Source organism: Rattus norvegicus, chromosome 1, assembly GCF_021556685.1.
Source record: "Rattus norvegicus strain SHRSP/BbbUtx chromosome 1, alternate assembly SHRSP_T2T, whole genome shotgun sequence".
Classification (NCBI taxonomy): domain Eukaryota; kingdom Metazoa; phylum Chordata; class Mammalia; order Rodentia; family Muridae; genus Rattus; species Rattus norvegicus.
In genome coordinates this window covers 251,014,071-251,036,278 of record NC_141534.1, presented here as the reverse complement: position 1 = coordinate 251,036,278, position 22,208 = coordinate 251,014,071, and the positions used below count along the sequence as shown (strand labels likewise).

At 39.4% G+C, this 22,208-nt stretch overlaps 1 long non-coding RNA gene and 1 other non-coding gene across 2 annotated transcripts; one reads left to right on the top strand and one right to left on the bottom strand.

Annotated features, from left to right (window-relative positions):
• Positions 1-13,143: 13,143 nt before the first annotated feature.
• On the bottom strand, positions 13,144-20,985 carry LOC148007907 (uncharacterized). Its single transcript, XR_015653291.1, has 2 exons — positions 20,862-20,985; positions 13,144-13,722 (listed from the first exon to the last, which is right to left on the bottom strand). It is a non-coding gene; the product is annotated as an uncharacterized LOC148007907 (long non-coding RNA).
• LOC148007908 (U6 spliceosomal RNA) lies at positions 15,544-15,650 on the top strand. Its single transcript, XR_015656597.1, has one exon. It is a non-coding gene; the product is annotated as a U6 spliceosomal RNA (small nuclear RNA).
• Positions 20,986-22,208: the final 1,223 nt, after the last annotated feature.

The following is a 22,208-nucleotide window of genomic DNA, read 5'->3' as shown; positions in this document are numbered from 1 at the left end:
GTTCTTCATGTCTTTCTTGAAGTCCTCCAGCATCATGATCAAATATGATTTTAAATCTAGATCTTACTTTTCTGGTGTGTTTGGATATTCAGTGTTTGGTTTGGTGGGAGAATTGTGCTCCGATGATGCCACGTAGTCTTGGTTTCTATTGCTTGAGTTCCTGTGCTTGCCTCTCGCCATCTCTGGTGTTACTTTGTTCTGCTATTTCTGACAGTGGCTAGACTGTCCTATAGGCCTGTGTGTCAGGAGTGCTGTTTTCCTGTTTTCTTTCAGCCAGTTATGGCAACAGAGTGTTCTGCTCTCGGGCGTGTAGTTTTTCCTGTCTACTTGTCTTCAGCTGTTCCTGTGGGCCTATGTCCTGAGTTCACCAGGCAGGTTGCTTGGAGCATTAAAGTTGTTCTTACCTGTGGTCCTACAACTCAAGTTTGCTTGTGAGGTGTTGCTTTTGAGCTCTCAGTGAGGGCAGCAACCAGGAGGGCCTGTGCTGCCTTTTCCGGGAGCCCCCATGCACAGGTATCCCAGATGGCACTAGGTGGTTTCCTCTGGAGTCAGAAATGTGGGCAGAGTGTAGTCTCTTCTAGCTTCCCAGGTGTGTCTGCCTTTCTGAAGGTTTAGCTCTCCCTCCCATGGGATTTGTGTACAGTGAACTGTTGATCTGGTCCCTTCAGGTCTGGGCAGTGTGTGGAGTGCTGGGGACCTGCAGTTCCAGTGCCCAAGAATTTGAACATTTCTTAAGGTGTTTCTTCCCCATTCGCAATTCCTCGGTAAATTATGTTTTGCTTACTTTTTTATTTATTTTTATTGAATATTCTATGTATTTACATTTCAAATGTTATCCTACTTTCTCTGTTTGTGTGTTCCACTCGCTCTCCTTCTGCTTCACTGAATATGCTCCCATTTCTACCTACCCACTCCCACATCAACAACCTGGGATTTTTCTACAGTAGTGAAATGTGCGTACACTGGATCAAGGACTTCTCACCCTACTGATTCCAGACAATGTCATCCTCTGCTATATAAGCAGCTGGAGCCATGGGTCCATCCTTTTGTACACTTTGGTTGGTGATTGAGTCCATGGGAGCTATGGGGGTCTAGTGGGTTGACATTGTTGTTCTTCCTATGGGATTGTAAACACCTCAGCTCCTTCAATCCTTTATCTAACTCCTCAATTGGGGTCCCCTTTATGAGTCTGATGTTTAGTTGCAAGCATAATCATCTGTATCAGTAAGGCTCTAGCAGACTCTCTCAAGAGATATCCACATTAGTCTATTTTCAGCAAGCACTTGTTGGCATCTGCATTAGTGACTGGTTTTGCTGGCTGCATATGCAATAGATCCCCAGATGGGGCAATCTCTAGATGACTTTTCTTCAGTGCCTAATCCACACTTTGTCTCTATCCTACTGTGAGCATTTTGTTCTCCCTTCTAAGATTGTCTGAAGTATCTACATTTTGGTCTTCTTTATTCTTGAGGTTTATATGATCTGTGCATTTTTTTCTGAAGTTTTCTAAGCTTTCTACTTATCACTGAGTGAATACTATGTGTATTCTTTTGTGATTGGGTTACCTCACTCAGGATGATATTTACTAGTTTCATCCATTTGCCTATGAATTTCATGAAATCATTGTTTATAATAGCTGAGTATTAATCCAGTGTGTTGATGTATTATATATTCTGTATCCATTCCTCTGTTGAGGACATTTGGGTTCTTTCCAGCTTTTGGCTTTTATAAATAAAGCTGCAATGAGCATAGTAGAGCATGTTTACTTGTTGTATATTAGAGATTACTTGAGTGTATGCCCAATAGTGGTATAGTGGGATTCTCAGGTAATATGGTGTCCAATTTTTTGAGGAATAACCAGACTGATTTCCAGAGTGGTCTGAGTACCATCTGAGTTTTTGATATTAGCCATTCTGAATGGTATGAAGAGGAATATCAGGGTTGTTTGGATTTGCATTTCCCTGATGACTAAGGATGTTGTACATTTCTTTAGGTGGCTCTTAGCCATTTGTTATTCCTCATTTATAATTCTTTGTTTAGCTCTGTAGCCCATTTTTTTATTAACTTGAGTATTTCTTATATATATTTCAAGTGTTATTCCCTTTCCCGGTTTCCGGACAAACATCCCCCTCCCCCCTCCCCTTCCTTATGGGTGTTCCCCTCCCAACCCTCCCCTCATTGCCGCCCTCCCCCCATAGTCTAGTTCACTGGGGGTTCAGTCTTAGCAGGACCCAGGGCTTCCCCTTCCACTGGTGCTCTTACTAGGATATTCATTGCTACCTATGGGGTCAGAGTCCAGGGTCAGTCCATGTATAGTCTTTAGGTAGTGGCTTAGTCCCTGGAAGCTCTGGTTGCTTGACATTGTTGTACTTTTGGGGTCTCGAGCCCCTTCAAGCTCTTCCAGTTCTTTCTCTGATTCCTTCAACGGGGGACCTATTCTCAGTTCAGTGGTTTGCTGCTGGCATTCGCCTCTGTATTTGCTGTATTCTGGCTGTGTCTCTCCGGAGCGATCAACATCCGGCTCCTGTCAGTCTGCACTTCTTTGCTTCATCCATCTTGTCTAATTGGGTGGCTGTATATGTATGGGCCATATGTGGGGCAGGCTCTGAATGGGTGTTCCTTCAGTCTCTGTTTTAATCTTTGCCTCTCCCTTCCCTGCCAAGGGTACTCTTTTTCCTCATTTAAAGAAGGAGTGAAGCATTCACATTTTGATCATCCGTCTTGAGTTTCGTTTGTTCTAGGGATCTCGGGTAATTCAAGCATTTGGGCTAATAGCCACTTATCAATGAGTGCATACCATGTATGTCTTTCTGTGATTGGGTTAGCTCACTCAGGATGATATTTTCCAGTTCCAACCATTTGCCTACGAATTTCATAAACTCGTTGTTTTTGATAGCTTAGTAATATTCCATTTTGTAGATGTACCACATTTTCTGTATCCATTCCTCTGTTGAAGGGGATCTGGGTTCTTTCCAGCTTCTGGCTATTATAAATAAGGCTACGATGAACATAGTGGAGCACGTGTCTCTTTTATATGTTGAGGCATCTTTTGGGTATATGCCCAAGAGAGGTATAGCTGGATCCTCAGGCAGTTCAATGTCCAATTTTCTGAGGAACCTCCAGACTGATTTCCAGAATGGTTTTACCAGTCTGCAATCCCACCAACAATGGAGGAGTGTTCCTCTTTCTCCACATCCTCGCCAGCATCTGCTGTCACCTGAGTTTTTGATCTTAGCCAATCGCACTGGTGTGAGGTGAAATCTCAGGGTTGTTTTGATTTGCATTTCCCTTATGACTAAAGATTTTGAACATTTCTTTAGGTATTTCTCAGCCATTCAGCATTCCTCAGCTGTGAATTCTTTGTTTAGCTCTGAACCCCATTTTTTAATAGGGTTATTTGTTTCCCTGTGGTCTAACTTCTTGAGTTCTTTGTATATTTTGGATAAAAGGCCTCTATCTGTTGTAGGATTGGTAAAGATCTTTTCCCAATCTGTTGGTTGCCGTTTTGTCCTAACCACAGTGTCCTTTGCCTTACAGAAGCTTTGCAGTTTTATGAGATCCCATTTGTCGATTCTTGATCTTAGAGCATAAGCCATTGGTGTTTTGTTCAGGAAATTTTTTCCAGTGCCCATGTGTTCCAGATGCTTCCCTAGTTTTTCTTCTATTAGTTTGAGGGTATATGGTTTGATGTGGAGGTCCTTGATCCACTTGGACTTAAGCTTTGTACAGGGTGATAAGGATGGATCGATCTGCATTCTTCTACATGTTGCCCTCCAGTTGAACCAGCACCATTTGCTGAAAATGCTATCTTTTTTCCATTGGATGGTTTTGGTTCCTTTGTCAAAAATCAAGTGACCATAGGTGTGTGGGTTCATTTCTGGGTCTTCAATTCTATTCCATTGGTCTATCTTTCTGTCTCTGTACCAATACCATGCAGTTTTTATCACTATTGCTCTGTAATACTGCTTGAGTTCAGGGATAGTGATTCCCCCTGAAGTCCTTTTATTGTTGAGGATAGCTTTAGCTATCCCGGGTCTTTTGTTATTCCAGATGAATTTGCAAATTGTTCTGTCTAACTCTTTGAAGAATTGGATTGGTATTTTGATTGGGATTGCATTGAATCTGTAGATTGCTTTTGATAAAATGGCCATTTTTACTATATTAATCCTGCCAATCCATGAGCATGGGAGATCTTTCCACCTTCTGAGGTCTTCTTCAATTTCTTTCCTCAGTGTCTTGAAGTTCTTATTGTACAGATCTTTTACTTGCTTGGTTAAAGTCACACCGAGGTACTTTATATTATTTGGCTCTATTATGAAGGGTGTCGTTTCCCTAATTTCTTTCTCGGCTTGTTTCTCTTTTGTATAGAGGAAGGCAACTGATTTATTTGAGTTAATTTTATACCCAGCCACTTTGCTGAAGTTGTTTATCAGCTTTAGTAGTTCTCTGGTGGAACTTTTGGGATCACTTAAATATACTATCATGTCGTCTGCAAATAGTGATATTTTGACCTCTTCTTTTCCGATCTGTATCCCCTTGATCTCCTTTTGTTGTCTGATTGCTCTGGCTAGAACTTCAAGAACTATATCGAATAAGTAGGGAGAGAGTGGGCAGCCTTGTCTAGTCCCTGATTTTAGTGGGATTGCTTCAAGTTTCTCTCCATTTAGTTTAATGTTAGCAACTGGTTTGCTGTATATGGCTTTTACTATGTTTAGGTATGGGCCTTAAATTCCTATTCTTTCCAGGACTTTTATCATGAAGGGGTGTTGAATTTTGTCAAATGCTTTCTCAGCATCTAATGAAATGATCATATGGTTCTGTTCTTTCAGTTTGTTTATATGATGGATCACATTGATGGTTTTCCGTATATTAAACCATCCCTGCATGCCTGGGATGAAGCCTACTTGATCATGGTGGATGATTGTTTTGATGTGCTCTTGAATTCGGTTTGCCAGAATTTTATTGAGTATTTTTGCGTCGATATTCATAAGGGAAATTGGTCTGAAGTTCTCTTTCTTTGTTGTGTCTTTGTGTGGTTTAGGTATAAGAGTAATTGTGGCTTCGTAGAAGGAATTCGGTAGGGCTCCATCTGTTTCAATTTTGTGGAATAGTTTGGATAATATTGGTATGAGGTCTTCTATGAAGGTTTGATAGAATTCTGCACTAAACCCGTCTGGACCTGGGCTCTTTTTGGTTGGGAGAACTTTAATGACTGCTTCTATTTCCTTAGGAGTTATGGGGTTGTTTAACTGGTTTATCTGTTCCTGATTTAACTTCGATACCTGGTATCTGTCTAGGATATTGTCCATTTCCTGAAGATTTTCAAGTTTTGTTGAATATAGGTTTTTATAGTAAGATCTGATGATTTTTTGAATTTCCTCTGAATCTGTAGTTATGTCTCCCTTTTCATTTCTGATTTTGTTAATTTGGACGCACTCTCTGTGTCCTCTCGTTAGTCTGGCTAAGGGTTTATCTATCTTGTTGATTTTCTCAAAGAACCAACTTTTGGTTCTGTTGATTCTTTCTATGGTCCTTTTTGTTTCTACTTGGTTGATTTCAGCTCTGAGTTTGATTATTTCCTGCCTTCTACTCCTCCTGGGTGTATTTGCTTCTTTTTGTTCTAGAGCTTTTAGGTGTGCTGTCAAGCTGCTGACATATGCTCTTTCCTGTTTTTTTCTGCAGGCACTCAGCGCTATGAGTTTTCCTCTTAGCACAGCTTTCATCGTGTCCCATAAGTTTGGGTATGTTGTACTTTCATTTTCATTAAATTCTAAAAAGTTTTTAATTTCTTTCTTTATTTCTTCCTTGACCAGGTTATCATTGAGTAGAGCATTGTTCAATTTCCACGTATATGTGGGCATTCTTCCCTTATTGTTATTGAAGACCAGTTTTAGGCCGTGGTGGTCCGATAGCACGCATGGGATTATTTCTATCTTTCTCTACCTGTTGAGGCCCTTTTTGACCAATTATATGGTCAATTTTGGAGAAAGTACCATGAGGAGCTGAGAAGAAGGTATATCCTTTTGGTTTAGGATAGAATGTTCTATAAATATCCGTTAAGTCCATTTGGCTCATGACTTCTCTTAGTCTGTCTACATCTCTGTTTAATTTCTGTTTCCATGATCTGTCCATTGATGAGAGTGGGGTGTTGAAATCTCCCACTAATATTGTGTGAGGTGCAATGTGTGTTTTGAGCTTTAGTAAGGTTTCTTTTACATATGTAGGTGCCCTTGTATTTGGGGCATAGATATTTAGGATTGAGACTTCATTCTGGTGGATTTTTCCTTTGATGAATATGAAGTGTCCTTCCTTATCTTTTTTGATGACTTTTAGTTGAAAATTGATTTTCTTTGATATTAGAATGGCTACTCCAGGTTGCTTCTTCTGACCATTTGCTTGGAAAGTGGTTTTCCAGCCTTTCACTCTGAGGTAGTGTCTTTCTTTGTCTCTGAGGTGTGTTTCCTGTAGGCAGCAGAATGCAGAGTCCTCGTTGCGTATCCAGTTTGTTAATCTATGTCTTTTTATTGGGGAGTTGAGGCCATTGATATTGAGAGATATTAAGGAATAGTGATTATTGCTTCCCGTTATATTCATATTTGGAACTGAGGTTATGTTTGTGTGCTTTCATTCTCTTTGTTTTGTTGCCAACACGATTAGTTTCTTGCTTCTTCTAGGGTATAGCTTGCCTCCTTATGTTGGGCTTTACCATTTATTATCCTTCGTAGTGCTGGATTTGTAGAAAGATATTGTATAAATTTGGTTTTGTCATGGAATATCTTGGTTTCTCCATCAATGTTAATTAAGAGTTTTGCTGGATACAGTAACCTGGGCTGGCATTTGTGTTCTCTTAGGGTCTGTATGACATCAGTCCAGGATCTTCTGGCCTTCATAGTTTCTGGCGAGAAGTCTGGTGTGATTCTGATAGGTCTGCCTTTATATGTTACTTGACCTTTTTCCCTTACTGCTTTTAATATTCTTTCTTTATTTTGTGCGTTTGGTGTTTTGACAATTATGTGACGGGAGGTGTTTCTTTTCTGGTCCAATCTATTTGGAGTTCTGTAGGCTTCTTGTATGTCTATGGGCATCTCTTTTTTTAGGTTAGGGGAGTTTTCTTCTATGATTTTGTTGAAGATATTTACTGGTCCTTTGAGCTGGGAGTCTTCACTCTTTTCTATTCCTATTATCCTTAGGTTTGATCTTCTCATTGAGTGCTGTATTTCCTGTATGTTTTGGACCAGTAGCTTTTTCCGCTTTACATTATCTTTGACAGTTGAGTCAATGATTTCTATGGAATCTTCTGCTCCTGAGATTCTCTCTTCCATCTCTTGTATTCTGTTGGTGAAGCTTGTATCTACAGCTCCTTGGATCTTCTTTTGGTTTTCTATATCCAGGGTTGTTTCCATGTGTTCTTTCTTGATTGCTTCTATTTCCATTTTTAATTCCTTCAACTGTTTGATTGTGTTTTCCTGGAATTCTTTCAGGGATTTTTGTGTCTCCTCTCTATGGCCTTCTACTTGTTTATTTATGTTTTCCTGGAATTCTTTCAGGCATTTTTGCGATTCCTCTCTGTAGGCTTCTACTTGTTCTCTAAGGGAGTTCTTCACGTCTTTCTTGAAGTCCTCCAGCATCATGATCAAAAATGATTTTGAAAATAGATCTTGCTTTTCTGGTGTGTTTGGATATTCCATGTTTGTTTTGATGGGAGAATTGGGCTCCGATGGTGCCATGTAGTCTTGGTTTCTGTTGCTTTGGTTCCTGCGCTTGCCTCTCGCCATCAGATTATCTCTAGTGTTACTTTGTTCTGCTATTTCTGACAGTGGCTAGACTGTCCTATAAGCCTGTGTGTCAGGAGTGCTGTAGACCTGTTTTCCTCTCTTTCAGTCAGTTATGGGGACAGAGTGTTCTGCTTTCGGGCGTGTAGTTTTTCCTCTCTACAGGTCTTCAGCTGCTCCTGTGGGCCTGTGTCTTGAGTTCACCAGGCAGCTTTCTTGCAGCAGAAAATTTGGTCTTACCTGTGGTCCCGAGGCTCAAGTTCGCTCGTGGGGTGCTGCCCACGGGCTCTCTGCAGCGGCAGCAACCAGGAAGACCTATGCCGCCCCTTCCGGGAGCTTCAGTGCACCAGGGTTGCAGATGGTCTTTGGCTTTTTCCTCTGGCGTCCGAGATGTGTGCGCAGAGTGCAGTCTCTTCTTGTTTCCCAGGCTTGTCTGCCTCTCTGAAGGTTTAGCTCTCCCTCCCACGGGATTTGGGTGCAGAGAACTGTTTATCCGGCCTGTTTCCTTCAATTCCGGCGGTGTCTCAGCTCTGTAGCCCATTTTTAATGGGATGCTTTTATTCTCTGGAGTCTAACTTCTTGAGTTTTTTGAATATATTAGATACTAGCTCTCTTTCCAAGGTAGGAATAGTAAAGATTTTTCTCCATTTTTGGTTGACATTTTGTCCTATTGACAGTGTCTTTTGCCTTACATAAGAAGCTTTTCTATTTTATGAGGTTCCATTTGTCATTTTTTTTATGTTAGAGCATAAGCCATTGGTGTTTTGTTCAGGAAATCTTCCTCTGAGCCTATGTGTTAAAGGCTCTTCCCCACTTTGTCTTCTGTAAGTTTCAGTGTATCTGGTGTTATGTGGAGGTCCTTGATTCACTTGTATTTGAGCTTTATATAAAGAGATAAGATTGTGTCAGTTTGCAATCTTCTACATGCTGTCTTCCACTTTAACTAGCACCATTTGTTGAAATTGCTTTTTTCCACAAGAAGGTTTTAGTTCCTTTGTCAAAAATCAAGCAATCATATGTTTGTATGTTTATTTCTGGTCATTCAATTCTATTCCATTGATCTACCTGCCTAAATCTATACCAACACCATGGAGCTTTTGTCATGATTACTCTGTAATACAGCTTGAAGTCAGGGATGGTGATTTCCCCTGAAGTTCTGTTATTGTTGAAGATAGTTTTCACTACCCTCAGCTATTTCTTATTCCTCATCAATTTGTAAATTGCTCTTTCTAACTCTATGAAGAATTTTGAAGGGGATTGCATTGAATCTTTAGACTGCTTTTGGCCAGAAGGCCATTTTTAGTATGCTAATCCTGGCAATCCATGAGCATGGGAGATTTTTTCATCTTCTGAGATCATCTTCAATTTCTTTCTTGAGAGACTTGAAGTTCTTGTCATACAGATCTTTCACTTGCTTGGTTAGAGTCACACCAAGGTATTTTATATTATCTGTGGCCATTATGAAGGGGTTTATTTCTCTCATTTCTTTTTCGGTCTGTTTATCCTTTGAGTAAAGGAAGGCTACTCATTATTTTTTTGTTTTAGTTAATTTTGTATCCAGCCACTTAGCTGTGTTATCAGCTGTAGAACTTCTCTGGTGGAATTTTTGGGTCACTTATGTATACTATTATATCATATGCAAAGGGGGATATTTTGACTTTTTCATTTCCAATTTGTGTACCTTTGACCTCTTTTTGTTGTTTAACTGCTCTGGCTAGGACCTCAAGTCCTATATTGAATAGGTAGAGAAACTTGTAAATTTGTGAAGCATCTTAGTCCTCTGGAAAATGCAAATCAAAGTGACCCTGAGATTCTACTTCACACCAGTCAGAATGGGTAAGATCAAAACTCAGATGCCAGATAATCATAATGACGATGTGGAGAAAGATGAAGATTCCTTCCTTATTGGTGGGATTGTGAGCTGGTACAACCACTCTGGAAATCATTCTGTCATATCATCAGAAAGGTGTAAATAGTTTTTTATCACTTAAAAAGCCAAGCCTGGAAGTTGGAATACTCTTTGTTTCCTATTGGTCTCCAAACAAATAGAAATATTCCCAAATATCTCTTTTTCCAGGAAACCCTCCATCCATGTTTCATTTGTTTGTTTCTGAAGAGGAATAAAACTCAGTTAATTAACATACCACTGTTTTTCTATTCATTTCATTGATCAATAGTCTTCCATGACACTACAATGCTCACCAAACCAAGGACATGTTCCTAACAATAGCAGTTCATTATAACTCCAGGTCATCTGATGATCCTGGATCCCTGAAAGCAGTCAGTATGAACCTAGGACTTGCTTACTACATTGCCACGTTCTTTATCTGAGAGAGCCTCCATCCAACACTGTTTCCTCCATGTATGATGACTTCATACATATCTCTACTCTTTCAAGTCATCCTTCTACTGACAGATGAATGGATAATTAATGGTATTACATAGAGACAATTGAATATGATTTCAGCTTTAAAAGGACAGAAAGGTCTAATGTGATGGTTCAGAGGGTAAGCCTGAGAACAAACCCCAGGCCCCATGTGGTAGAAGGGGAGAACCAAATTCCACAAATTGTCTTCTGACTTCTATATGTCAACTGTTGCATATAAGCACCCCAGAAACACACACACACACACACACACACACACACACACACACACACACACACACACAAAGACACACATACAAACACTAAATAAATAAATAAATGTGAATAAATAAATATAAGTGAATAAATAAATAAATAAATAAATCTGACTTAAATTTTTAAGGAAAGGTATTCTGAGGTATACTTCAGCATGAATAGATGAAGTACTAAGAGAAAAATCCCATCAAAAAAGAAGAAAGAGAAAATTAGCTTTCCAGTTTTCATCTGTGCCCAGACGATAGACCTTGGACACAAAGCCTGCCCCAAAGAGGGAGATGAGATAGCAGAACAAATAAAAGAGCAGTGCATGCTGACAGGAACCTGATATAACTGTCTCCTCAGAGTCTCTTCCTGTGCCTGACAAATACAGAGGTAGATGCTCACAGCCAACAATTAAGCTGAAAATGGGATCCCCAGTGGAGGCTTTAGAGTAATGGCTAAAGGATATGAAGGGTTTTGAAACCCCATAAGAAAAACAATAGTATACACACCCCTCCTCAAAGGTTCTAGGGACTAAACCACGATCCAAAGAATCAACAGGGATGGACCTATGGTTTCAGTCGCATATGTAGCAAATAACTGACTTGTTGAGTGTCAATAGGAGAGGATCTTGGCCTTGTTAAGGTTCCATGCCCCAGTGGAGGAGAATGTCAGGGCAGGTAAGGAGGAGGGATTCGGTGGGTAGGTGTGGGAGCACCCTCTTTGTGTAAGTCATGGTCTTCCCCTTTGGCTAGGAGGATTGGTGATAGACTATGTCGAATGAATACCATTTTAAAATTTCTGGCTCAGTACATTGCCTTGATTTTTTTAATGTTGGTTCTAATTTTGTGCTGAAACTTGGGTAACTGGAGTTAGCTGGATGTGTACAAATGTGGGCCTGTGAAAGCCCAAGAACCCTTGACCTGTCAGTTCCGTGAACTAAGCAGAGGACAGACATTTGGGCCAGGGACTGAGTTTCTAAGGACCTTTTACGTACCAGGGTTAGGTGATATGAAAACGGCAGAGGGCAGACTAGGGCCTCCAGTTATATAGAGCCTTTACCTTGGGGATTCTTGAAGCTAGGAGACCAAAGGAATTTAATTTTTTACATATCAGGCATGATTACTATGAAGAGTTCATATACTTCATCATAGTTTTAATCAGTTCTTACTTTATATGTTTGACACTATTATCTCAGCACACAAGCACACTGTATCTTGTGTTTAGGTTTGCCACAAGACGGGGCTTTGCCATGGAGTATTTTTACATCACCACTAGAGGGTGATAATCCAATAACACAGGTGGTGTGTTTTTAGCATGAACTGGATTACAGTGATAGAGCAGAGGGGCATCTTGGAAACTCAGGCTGTATGGCAATACAAGAAAAAAAAGAGCAAGGGTTGACTTTTTTATTAACTTGTTGAAAATGTGGCTTCTTCTTATGCATCTGATGTCATGTGGCCCAGGTGGGCAGAACAAGCCAGAGACAATCCCAAGCCCAGTGTCACTGGGCCTGGGCAGTCAGAACACCCCCAAGATTACCATGCCCAGTCCCATGAGGCTGCGTTTGTCAAAGCAAACCTTAGAGGATCCCTAGCCTGGCGATATGTGGCATGGGTGTGGCAGAGAACTGATGAGACATTCTTAGACACCCAGATACCATGGGTATCACTAAGTTGAGCAAGTAATTGGTGGAGAGATAGAAGAAAAAGAGAAGTAGAAGGATGTGTGCACAAGGAAGAGAGTTGTAACTGGACACTTGAGAGTAGTGAGGAGCATCCTGATATGAATAGACAGCAATGCTGCCTAAGGCCATTGTGAAGTCCTGGTCTATGCTGCCACCAAAGGCCATGTCTGGGTTCATGGCTCCAAGACAGTAGGAGTCTGTTGTAAGCACAGGATGTCCCTGGTCTCTTCTGCCATTTGGGTCCATGTTGATGTCTGAGGGCTGTGCAGAGATGGCTTCATTCTTTGCCTGTGCCTTGTGGAAGAGCTGGCTCCACAACTCTCCAGCTGCAGCACTCTAAGAGCAGGTTTTGTACCTCATCCAACAAGTACAGTAGAGCTGGTTCTGATTGCTTGTGTCAGCCCTCAATGTGTGAGATTGGGAAAGCTGGCCCTGCCATTTTCCTAACATGAGGAAATGGAGTGGGCACTGGAGAAATGCCCTCTCCACCTGCTACAGTTGAAGGAAATGGATGTATGATCATGGAAGAGCTAGTTCACCCAACCTTAGCTGCAGCACCAGTAGAGAGGCCCTGCATCTTACATAGGCAGCACAGTAGAGATAGCCCTGATGGCAATGACATGGATGAGCCAACTTTTACATTATGAAAGTGTGAGAGCTGGCCATGTCCCTTGTTGACTACAGCATTGGGTGAGCTAGCTGAGATGATGCTGAAGATCTTGCCCTGGTGGTGTGGTGCAGGAGATCTGATGGAATGACCAACTTACCTACCACCTAGTCCCAAAAACTGGGCTTTTAATTGGCCCACCCAAATATCTACCTTATGTATGAACTGCTGAAGTGAATGAAAAAGCAACCCCTGTAGAGAGAAAGATATAGGATCTCTATGAAAAATGACAAGAACAGGATATCTGAGAAGAGTTCCTGTGCATATCCCCTATTGATGGTGTAGCAGAAGCCATAGGGTTTCAACTAGACCAATGCCTCATTGCAGTAAGCATTTGTAAGTAAGGATATGTGGGAAAAAGGGGAGCACTGTGAGGCACATTGTGGGAAACTAGTTTCCATAATAGAATGTTTTATTTTAGTTTTTAATTTTTTACATATTCACTTTACATCCAACTCACTTTCCTGCTCCTGGTCACTCCTTTCCACAATCCTTCTCCATTACCCTCTTTTCTGAGTGGGTAGGAGATCCCTGGATTGCTCCTCAACCTGCCTTTTCAAGTCTCAGAGAGGATAGGTGCTTCCTTTCCCATTGAGGCCTGACAAGGCAGCCCAGCTGTAAGTCCATATCCCAACTGCTGGCAACAGTTTTTGGGATAGGTTCCTTTCTAGTTGTTCAGGACTCACATGAAGACCAAACTGCACATCTGCTACATATGAGGGAGGAGGCCTAGGTCCAGCCTGCATATATTCTTTGGTTGGTGGGTCCATCTCTGAGAACCTCAAGGGTCCAGATTAGTTGATTCTGTTTGACTTTCTTTGGAGTTCTAATCTCATTAAGAGCTACAATCCTGTCTCTTCTTCTTCCATAAGAGTTCCCAAGCTCCATCCACTGTTTGGCTGTGGGTGTCTGTTTCTGTCTGAGTCAGTTGGTGGATAGATCCTATCAGAGGACAGCCATGTTAGACTCCTGTCTGCAAGCATAACAAAGTATCAGTAATAGTATCAGGATTTGGTGACCATCCATGCAATAGTGCTAAAGTTTGGCTGTTATTGATTGGCTGTTTTCTCAGTCTCTGCTCCATTCACAATCCATACATTTTTTGTAGACAGGATAAGTTTTGAATCAAAAATTTTGTGAGTTTATTGGTCCCCCTATCTCTCAACCTAGGTTTCTGCCCGGCAACAGGAGGCAGATGCTCCAGGCTTAATATCCCTGAACCTGTGAGTCACAACTAAGGACACCTCCATTGATCCTTGGGTGCCTTCCCTATCTCAGGTCTTGCACAGACACAGTAACTGTGATGGGACCAGTTATAATTGTAATGGGCCCTCAGATATTAGCACAATTGACTTCATGATGGCTGTACCGCTGAGATTATAAAACTCAGCACATAGACAATACTACTTGTCAAAATGAGAACAAACAAACAAATCAACAACACATCTCCCAAAAACAAAAACAAAAACAAAAAAATAACCAACCAAACAAAAACCCGAAAACCCCTAAAAGAACTTAGTCATCAAAATATAGTTCTGAGAAAAATCTCTACATGTATTTACTTTGCTTATTTTTGCTTCTGCAATTCTGCTTCTGGCTAACCATTGTTAATTGAAGTATGCCAACATAAAAATGTCTCTTTGTGTGTGTGCTTAACACACAATATGAGAAAGGCATAGGGCTACACTGGTATCCAGAACACTAGTAATACCAGCTGGCTAATAGACTATTGGCTTACACATATGTCTGAGCAATCTTCCTTGGTGGGTACCCTTCAAAAATAATCTTTTATGTTACAACTTGTTACCCACATCCCATATTCTCCTCTCTTCTATAAAGACAATTACTCTCATGGACCTTCCTGATATTGAGGGAGCAATAATATGGACCTATGGAAATGAATACTTTAAGTTGGACCACATCCTAAATTCATAGTTCACACAAGTTCTGAGACCAGCTCAGCAAAGAGTAAGACCAAGGTCATACTGCTAATATACTGATACATCTGAGGGTGCTGTGTAGCTCAAGATTTTAACAGTCACCCACAATGATTCTGGTAGGAAATGCAACAGGTTAGGACATATGTCTCTAACTATTCCATAGACTCTGTCCTTCTCAGCTAGTACTCTGGGCATTGAGGCCCTTAGAATCTCACCAATTTAAGATTTAACCAACTTTAAATTTTAGTCTAGCTTTTGTCTAATAAATGGAATTTGTTTCTTTTAGATTTTACGTCAACATGAGCCAGGTAACAAATTCTGCTTACCTTGCAAAGACAACAGGGCAAGATGACTTTGGATTGCCAGATGTCTAAAAATAATTAAGGTCATACCCTTTCGATCTCCATGTCAGAAAATGATGATTGAATCATTAACTGGTTTCAAAGCATCATTAAGTTCAAACTTTTCTAATCTCTACGTCAAATATGATGATCTAATTATTAACTAAATTCATGTCTGTTTGGATAGGACTGAATAAGGTTGATATTGAATCAGAGTACACTGTCAGTAAAGGCTGGTGAATGCAATAGAACCAAATGTCTATCTGGAGGAAAAAAGGGCAAGGTAAGAACTCAAAACCTGGCTCAACTACCTATATTCTTTGTCTGCCTACCAAAGGACAGAATCTACAAGTCTCAGCTTTAATGCTCAGTAGAAATAGCTTTGGCTTAGACAAAGAAAGTAGAGAAAATCAGAAGAAATACTGAATTGAGAATTTTAAGAAAATCCACAGAATTTATGTAATATGATTTACGAAATACTGTAAAGCAGTATTTTTTTTAAAAGATGTTTTTTTGCTTGCTTTGGCAGCACATATACTAAAATTGGAATGATACAGAGAAGATTGGCATGACCCCTGTGCAAGGATGACATGCAAATTCGTGAAGCATTCCATATTTTAACAAGTAGAAGCCCATAAAGAGGAAACACAAAAAAATTCCTAAAAGAATTGCAGGAAAACACAACTAAACAGGTGAACAAATTGAACAAAACTGTCCAGAATTTAAAAAAGGAAATAGAAAGAATAAAGAAAGCACATAGTGAGACAACTCTGGAAAAAGAAAACCTGAGGAAGAGACAAGTCATAGATATAAGCATCACCAACAGAATACAAGAAATAGAAGAGAGAATCTCAGGGGCAGAAGATACTATAGAAAACATTTATACAATTGTCAGAGATAATGTAAAATGCAAAATACTCTTACCCCAAAAACATCCAGGAAATTCAGGATGTTATGAGAAGGTCAAACATGAGGATAATAGGTATGAAAGACAGTGAAGATTCCCAACTTAAAGGGCCAGTAATTATATTCGACAAAATTATAGAAGAAAACTTCCTTAACCTAAAGAAAGAGATGCGTGAAAACATACAAGAAGCCTATAGAAATCTCAATAGATTGGACCAGAAGAGAAATGCCTCCCGTCACATAATAGTTAAAATAACAAATGCGCAAACAAAGAAAGAATATTAAAAGAAGAAAGGGATACCTCGGCCCACATCCCTGTTCCAAGGGGAAACTGCACAGTGTCTCTGGACATGGGGACATAGGAACAGATGGTCAGTGGTAGCTGCAGTTCTGGTCTGCCTCCAGGACCAAACTGAACTGCCACACATCGCCCTGCACCCAAACCACATGGGGGAGAGAGCTGGACCCGCATAAGTGTGGATACACCTGAGAAGTCAGAGAAAACTATCCTCTGCCCATAGTCCAGACATGAGAGAGAATCACATAGTGCCAACTGTGCCCTCTGGGAGCAAGGAACTACATGAGCAATCAGGGGCAGGACCCTTTGATTCCTGCCCATGTCTAGAGCTGGAAGACAGTCTCCAGAAGTGCCAAAACACCTGAAATCAGAGCACCTATTCTCAGGAAAGGATGAAAGAAAACAGGAAAACAGTTCTACAGGAGTGCTGACACAAAGGCCTACAGAAGGGTCAAGTAACTCTCAGAAACAGCAAGACAAGCAAACACCAGAGACAACCCAATGGCTAGAGGCAAGCACAGGAACACAAGCAACAGAAACCAAGACGACTTGGCATCATCAGAGTCCAGATCTCTCACCAATGAAAATACTGTATATCCAAACACACAAGAAAAGCAAGATTTAGATTTAAAATCACATTTTTGATAATGATGAAGGAGGACTTTAAGGAAGAAATAAAGAACTTCCTTAGAGAAATGCAAAAAATACAAGTAAACAAGTAGAAGCCCTTAGAGAAGAAACACAAAAATCCCTGAAAGAATTACAGGAAAACACAACGAAACAGGTGAAGGAATTGAAAAAGGGAAATAGAAACAATAAAGAAAGCACAAAGGGAGACAACCCTGGATATAGAAAACCAAATGAAGAGGCAAGGATCCATAGATACAAGCATCACCAACAGAATACAAAAGATAGAAGAGAGAATCTCAGGAGCAGAAGATACTATAGAAAACATTGACACAATTGTCAAAGATAATGTAAAACGCAAAAAGATCCTAGCCCAAAACATAGAGGAAATCCAGGACACAATGAGAAGATCAAACCTAAGGATAATATGTATAGAAGAGAGGGAAAACTCCCAACATGAAGGGCCAGTAAATATATTCAACAAAATTATAGAAGAAAACTTCCCTAATTTAAAGAAAGAGATGCCCGTAAACGTACAAGAAGCTTACAGAACTCTAAATAGATTGAGCCAGAAGAGAAATTCCTCCTGTCACACCAAACACACAAATGCACAAAACAACAAAAAAGAATATTGAAAGCAGTAAGGGAAAAAGTTAAAGTGACAGAAAAAGTTAGAGCTATAACAATTACACCAGATTCTCACCAGAGACTATGAATGCAAAAAGATACTGTACACATGTCATACAGACCCTATGAGAACACAAGTGCCAGCCCAAGTTATTGTATCCAGCAAAACTTTCAATTAACATAGATGGAGAAACCAAGATATTCCATGACAAAAACAAATTTATGCAATATCTTTCTACAAATACCGACCTGCAAAGGATAATGGATGGAAAACTCCAGGAAAAGGAGAGAAACTACACTGTACAGAAAGCAAGAATATAATTTCCTTGCAATGAAACAAAAAGAGAGACAAACATAATTCCTCCTCTAACAATGAAAATAACAAGAAGTGACAATCACTATAACTTACTATCTCTCAACATCAATGGAATAAATTCCCCAATAAAAAGACATAGACTAACAGAATGGATACGTAAAGAGGACCCAGCATTTTACTGCATGCAGGAAAGACACCTCAGAAAAAAAGACAGACACTACCTCAGAGAAAATGGGTGGAAAACTACTTTTCAAGCATGTGGTCCAAAGAAACAAGCTGGAGTTGCCATTCTAATATGAAATAAAATTAACTTTCAACCAAAAGTCATTAAAAATATAAGGAAGGACACTTTATATTCATCAAAGGAAATATCCACCAAGATGAATTCACAATCCTAAATATCTATGCTCCAAATGCAAGGGCACCTACAATCATAAAAGAAACTTTATTAAAGCTCAAAGCATACATTGCACATCACGTGATAATACTATGAGTTTTCAACACCCCACTCATCACTGAACAGATCATGAAAACAGAGACATAGAGAAACTAACAGAATTTGTGAAACAAATGGATTTAACAGATATTTATAAAACATTCCATCCTAAAATAAAAGGATACACATACTTCTCAGCACCTCATGGAACCTTCTCTAAAATTGACCATATATTTGGTCACAAAACAGGCCTCCACAGATACAGTAAGATAGAAATAATCCAATGCATCCTATCAGATCACCAAGCATGAAGACTGGTCTTCAATAACAACAATAATGAGAGAAAGCCCACACATACGTGGAAAATGAACAATGTTCTACTGAATAACAACTTAGTCAAAGAAGAAAAAAAAAGAAATTAAAGACTTCTTAGAATTTAATGAAAATGAAGACACAACATTCCCAAGCTTATGGGACACAATATAAGAAGTACTAAGAGGAAAACTCATAGCCCTTAGTTCCTGTAAAAAGAAACAGGAGAGAGCATATGTCACCAGGTTGACAGCATACCTTAAAGCTCTAGAAAAAAAGAACTAAATAAACCCAAGAGGAGTAGAAGGAAGGAAATCAAATTCAGAGTTGAAATCAACCAAGTTGAAAAGAAAAGGACTATACAAAGAATAAACAAAGCCAGGAACTGGCTCTTTCAGAAAATCTACAAGATAGATATATCCTTAGCCAGACTAGCGAGGTGGCACAGAGAGTGTACCCAAATTAACAAAATCAGAAATGAAAAGGGAGACATAACAGCAGAATCTGAAGAAATTAAAAAAAATCAGATCCTAATACAAAAGCCTATATTCAAGAACACTGGAAAATCTGGAGGAAATGGACAATTTTCTAGACAGATACCAGGTACCTAAGTTATATCAAGAACAAATAAATCATCTAAACAACCCCATAACTCCTAAAGAAATAGAAGCAGTTATTAAAACTCTCCCAACCAAAAAGTGCCCATGTCCAGATTGGTCCAGTGCAGAATTCTTTCAGGCCTTCATAGAACCTCATATCAATACTGTCCAAACTATTCCACAAAATAGAAACAGACAGAGCACTACCAAATTCCTTCTATGAAGCCACAATTACTCTTATTCAGAAACCACACTCAGATTCAACAAAGAAAGGGAACTTCAGACCAATTTTCCTTATAAATATTGACACAAAAAATGAAATTCTTGCAAACCAAATCCAAGAACACATCAAAACAATCATCCATCATGATCAAGTAGGCTTCATCCCATGGATGCAGGGATTGTTTAATATACGAAAGTCCATCAATGTAATCCACTATATAAATAAACTTAAAGATAAGAACCACATGATCATTTTAATAGATGCTGAAGAAAGCATTTGACAAAATTCAACACCCCTTCATGATAAAAGTCCTGGAAAGATCAGTAATTCAAGGCCCATATTTAAACATAGTAGAAGCAATATACAGCAAACCAGTAGCTAATATTAAACTAAATGGAGAGAAACTTGAAGTAATCCCACTAAAATCAGGGACTAGACAAAGCTGCCCACTCTCTCCCTACTTATTCAATATAGTTCTTGAAGTTCTAGACAGAGCAATCAGACAACAAGGAGATCAAAGGGATACAGATTGGAAATGAAGAAGTCAAAATATCACTATTTGCAGATGATTTGATAGTGTACTTGAGTTACCCCAAACCTTCCACCAGAGAACTACTTAACCTGATAAACAACTTCACTAAAGTGTCGGGGTATAAAAGTAACTCAAACAAATCAGTAGCCTTCCTCTACTCAAAGGATAAACAGGCTGAGAAAGAAATTAATGAAATGACATCCTTCACAATAGCCCCAGATAATATAAAATATATTGGTGTGACTTTAACCAAGCAAGTGAAAGATCTGTATGACAAGAACTTCAAGTCTCTGTATAAAGAAATTGAGGAAGATCTCAGAAGATTGAAAGACCTTCCATGCTCATGGATTGGCAGGATTAATATAGTAACGACGGTCATTTTGCCAAAAGCAACCTACAGATTCAGAGCGTTTCTTTAGGTACTTCTCAGCCACTCTATATTCCTCAGAGGAGAATTTTTGTATCTCTGTACTCCATTTTTAATAGTATTAATTGATTCTCTGAAGTTGAACTTAATGAGTTCTCTGTATATATTGGATATTAGTCCTTTATTTGAGGTAGGATTGGTAAAGATCTTTTCCAAGTGTGTTGGTCGTTGTTTTGTCCTAATGAGAGTGTCCTTTGCCTTACATATGCTTTGCAGTTTTATGAGGTCCCATTTGTCAATTCTTGATCTTATAGCATAAGCCATTAGTGTTCTGTTTAGGAAATTTTCCACAGTGCATATGTGTTTGAGACTCTTTCCCAATTTTTATTCTATTACTTTGAGTATATTGGGTTTTATGAGGAGGTCCTAATTCTCTTGAACTTGAGATTTGGATAGGGGAAAAAGAATGGATCAACTTGCATTCTTGTACATGCTGACTTCCAGTTGAACAAGCACCATGTGTTAAAAATGCTATCTTTTTCCCACTGTATGTTTTTACCTCCTTTGTCAACGTTCAAGTGACCTTACCTGTGGGGGTTCATTTCTGGGTCTTCAGTTCCATTCCATTTTCAACCTTCCTGTCTATGTTCCAATATGATACAGTTTTTATCACAATTACCTGTAATATAGCTTGAGATGAGGGATGGTGATTCTGCAGGAAAATTTAAAATAATGAAGCAGAATAGCGTAAGATAAATGGCAGATAAAATGAAGCAATATTCAACATTCTTACAAATCATAAATAGTTCTGTATTAATATGAAAATTTTCACCACCATTACCCAGTGTGTGCATCACTTGTATTTCATGTGTATTTAAAAAGATATGGACATATTTGTACCAATAAGCCCTATAGAGGTTTTTAAACAGATAATTGTGTTGTACCATTAGAATGAGTAGGTGAATGAAAGATCTGAGAATAATTTTGATGAATTTGCCTTAGTTGGATTAAAGATAGGTGTTTATTAAATAAACTGTCAAGATTAACTATTGGCATTGTGTAATTTAGGAAAAACTGTTTTTCCACAATGTGACAATCTAATTTATAAAACATTTAATGAAATTGAGGTTAGTTGTTAGGAGTCAGTTCTGTTCCCTTTGTCTTTGTTTATATCCTTTACTAGTGGTGCAGTGTCCCAGTTCCCTATTAATGAAACATTCAAATCCTGTTTTAAAAGCCCAGACTGTATGTCCCTGGAATTTGCCACATATTTTCAAGACTGTTGATCATTCTACATCCTTAAACTTCCATATGAATTTAAAGATATGTTGTCAATTACTGTAAGGAGGCCAGTGAGGACTCACAGAGATTGGCCTTTTTTATGTATGTTGATTTTTACCCATTACTGTTGTTGTTGTTGTTGTTGTTGTTGTTTTTACTCCATTTTTACCATCTATTCTTTATGCCCCTCCCTGTCTGCCCACTGACTGATCTTCAATCTATACCTTGTCCCTTGTCTCGAACAAGATATCCCCAACCACAAACCCCAACACAATAGACTTCCCCACTCCCTGTGTTCTCAAGTCTCTCAAGGATTATGTGCATCTTCCCTCACTGAGGCCACTTTATATGTGTCAGGGGCCCCAGATTAGCTCGTGTATGCTACCTGATTGGTGGCTCATTGTCTTGAGAGATCTCAGGTGTTCAGGTTAGATAAGACTGGTGATTTTTCTATGGGGTCACCCTTCTCCAGAGCTTCTTCCAGCTTTTCCCTAATACAACCAAAGGGGCCCCTGGCTTCTGTACACTGATTGGGTTTAAGTATCTGTATCTGACTTTTTCAGCTCTTTGTTTGGCCTCTCAGAGGGCAGCCATGGTAGACTCCTTTTTGTAAGCACAGCGTGTCATCAGTAATAATGTCAGGCCTTGGAGCCT